Here is a 3786-nt window from a genome sequence, read left to right as displayed (position 1 = left end):
GGAATTGTAATTTTTAATTTTTTTAAATTTGTTTGAGCAAAATCGGACTAGTGGTTCTCGAGTTATGTCAAAAAAAGACCACCAAATATCTCGATTCCTAGACGTGACCCAGCGAAACGCCGGGACACGTATAACTTCTTTTTTACCGATATAACTTTCCCCGGTAGTTTGAACCCTTCCCGATCACTGACCCCTACCATTTGTCTCACAGTATAATCGACCCATTGGTTGGACCAATGGAAACCAGATCAATTGGTGGTGCAAGGTACCTGTAAACTTTCCTTGATGGTTTTTCAAAGAAAATTTTTGTTTATTTTTTAAAAGAAAAATCTGGCGTTTTGTTGAAAACCAAACTGGCAAAAAGATTAAAGTCCTTCGCACTGACAACGGAACTGAGTATTGTTCACATCAATTCAACACATTTCTTTGCTCCAATGGTATTCAACATCAGCTAACAAATGTATATGGGCAAATCTAAAAACCAGGTAACCTTGGTGTTATTTAGCTTTACTTTCACTGTTGGAAACTATATCAAGCTGGTTGCTTTTGGATATAATTCACTGACGTATACTTGAAGCCTCAAAAAAAATTTGGATCAACTTGCTGCATAACTTTTGAATTATAGGTGTTTAAATTTAAAAAAATAATGAAAACAAGTTAATTTTTTATGTAATTTTTAAGAGGGGCAAAATTTATTATATCATAACTTTTGAAGCACACCATATTCTGACTTGAAATTTAATGGGCATTTAGCACTTATGCTTCATATGTAGTAGGTAAGAAAAGTGTGCATTACAAAATAACGAAATGGCAAGTAAGTCAAAGTCTGTAACTCCACGTTTCACAATTTTCAAAATTTTCGGTTTATCGCGTATAGTTTTTGAAGCATTTTATTTTAAGAACTTCTTAAGTATGTGTTGTATTCTACAAACAATTACGAATAATTTGATACCTTAGCAAGAGGTGTGCTTTCAGAATAAACTAACTTTTAAAGATAAAATATTCTCCGATCTTGAGCGTAATTTTTATTCCAAAAACACCTTAATTGAAGGCACATTTGTAAAATACGTCGAAACGATCTAAATCTTTCTATAACTTCTAGTCGTTATAACGTTGCATGTACCTGAAAAATGCTTCAAAAAAATGTTCTCTAGAAGTGTTTAAAGACCCCGATTTAGTACTTTTAATTATGCTCCTTCTTGTAGTCAGAATATTTCGAGCGTGGTATCAAATCAAATTTTTTTCGACAAAAGTTCTGATAGTTGCTCTTACTTAATTGGAGCCTTTTAAATTCAATGGCGTCCCCAGTTTTGCCCGATTGTCTCCACTTTTGGAGATAGTGGTACTTGAAACTTTGCTTAAATTTTAACTATTTTATAAAAAAAAGTCCCTGAGTTTTGAAGATATTTTACTAAAATTTTGCACATGACCATTTTTTAATATTACCTTAACTATTCCATAAAATCATGGAAATCGGTTTACTAAAACATCTAGCTCCCATACAACTGATTGATCAGAGATGTTGTTTTGCGTTATAACTCCTCCAATTAAACAGGTTAAAATTTAGTATAGGTTCAATTTAACATATAGCACGCATACAATTTATTATTCAGATATGAAGTTAGAGTTTAGCGCAAAAACGCATAACTGATTAATCAGTTGTATTGGAGCTATACGTTAAAGTGCACCCATTTCGATAATTTCAAGGAATAATTAAGGTAATATTAAACAAGTAAGAAAGTCTAAGTTCGGGCGGAGCCGAACATTAAATACCCGGCGCAAGAATTAAATATATGTTGTTCACCTTTCCGAAAGCTACCGCTAGATGGTAAGCCGGGGTGTATCAATTTTGAGTAAATTAGCGTCCTTAAATTTCGAAATATTGAAGTTTCAAGCATATCCGAAATTTACCGTTATATGAAAAGCGGCCGTAATTTTAGTCCGATTTCAACAATTTTCAGCGTTTTGCTTCTATTTGGCAAGTACAATAACCACACCAAGTTTGGTGCAAATTGGTAGAACGGTTACCGAGATATATATATATTTCTTGGTAAAGAATTGTTGCAAGCATCAATTTTGAATACACTAGCTTCAATATTTACCGATTTATCGAAGATTTCGTATTTCTCTAAATTACCGTTATATGTGATGTGGGCGTGGTTATTGTCCGATTTTAAAAATTTTCGGCCATTTCGTAGGTTATGTCAAGGCCACCAATTGTGCCAAGTTTGGAAGAAATTGGTGCAGCGGTTACCAAGATATACACATGTAACCATAAGTGGGCGTGGTTACGCCCATTTTCCAAAAATTTATAATATTCTTATTTCTCGTCTAAAACTTATTGTAAATATCAATTTTGAGTGAATATTCTTCAGTAGTTACTAAAATATCGCAGTTTTCGTATTTCTGAAAATTACCGATATATGGGAGGTAGGCGTGGTTATTGTCCGATTTTGCCCATTTTCAATACCATCCGTCCTACGGCAGAAAGAAGTGCACGTACAAAGTTTCGTTGAGATATCTCAATTTTTACTCGAGTTATCGTGTGCACAGACGGACGGACGGACGGACGGACAGACAGTCACCGCTTAATCGATTTCTCTTTTCATTCTAATCATTTATGTATACATTTGTCTATATCTATATCGATTCGTTTTGCCTGTTACAAACAACCGTTATGTGAACAAAGTTATAATACCCTTGTGCACAAGTGCGCTCGGGTCTAAAAACTGATATGTGCAAAATTTTAGTAAAATAACTTTAAAACTGAGGCAGTTATTTATAAAATAGTTAAAATTTGATCAAATTTTCAAATACCGTTATCTCGAAAACCGGAGCCAATCTGGTAAAACGGGGGATGCTATTGAATTTAGAACGTCCCAATTAAGTGAGTTCAACTTTCAAAATCTCTGCTCAAAATTTACAACTTCAACAACGTAATTTCAACCCAGCTTATTCTTTTGTTTTCTATTTCATGTTTATTCCTAGTCTAACTTTTGAAGCACTTGATTAAAATGAATTACACTTATATTAATCGATTTATTAAGAGAATACGAATAAAATGATATATAAAACATAGGTGTGCTCACAAATTTAAAAATTAAAGATTTTTTTTTTAGGTGTACCTATTTTTTAGATTTGCCCATATACGCCGGAGCAAAATGGCACCGCAGAACGTATGAACCTAACCATAATCGAACGTGCCAAATGTCTGTTATTTAATGTTAAGCTTGATGATGAATACTGGGCGGAAGCCGTCAACATGGCGTCGTATTTAATAAATCGTTCAGTTTGCTCAGGGTTGAAAGATAAGACACCGGAGGAAATGTGGACATGCTCTAAGGTTGACGTTTCACATTTACGAATATTTTCCCAAACAGCGTCGCAAAAAGTTGGACCGAAAAGCTAGAAAAATGATTTTCGTAGGATACGACTCGGATAAAAAGGGTATTCGTTGCATCGATCTGTGCACAAAAAGCTTAGTAGTGAGCCGCGATTCCACGAAAAAGGAAACGTATCGTTTATGGAAATTGACGTGGATGTAGAGTTTCCAGATCAAGTGGGGGATAGTGACCCGCGGAATGTAGTAGATTCCTCAAAAACAACAATAACTATCGTGAAGGATGAGCACTCAGAAGATAATAAAAAATCGGTGGAAGGTGATGATAAAAACAGTTCGTTTCACTTGACAGATGACCTTACGTTCACAGATCAACATACTTGCCTGAATAAACTGTAGAAATTGATAAACGTCAAACACCAAGACGGACGGCCAGAGTACCGAAA

At 34.6% G+C, this 3786-nt stretch overlaps 1 pseudogene; it reads left to right on the top strand.

The window, feature by feature from the left end:
- The window catches only part of LOC118736091, a 21063-nt pseudogene extending 17518 nt beyond the window's left edge, over positions 1–3545 (top strand).
- The last annotated feature ends 241 nt before the right edge of the window (positions 3546–3786 follow it).

This window comes from Rhagoletis pomonella, unplaced genomic scaffold, assembly GCF_013731165.1.
Source record: "Rhagoletis pomonella isolate Grant_MI unplaced genomic scaffold, Rhpom_1.0 Rhpom_scaffold_00003, whole genome shotgun sequence".
Lineage (NCBI taxonomy): Eukaryota > Metazoa > Arthropoda > Insecta > Diptera > Tephritidae > Rhagoletis > Rhagoletis pomonella.
Note: the sequence above shows the minus strand (reverse complement) of the source record. Positions and strands in the feature narration are given on the sequence as shown.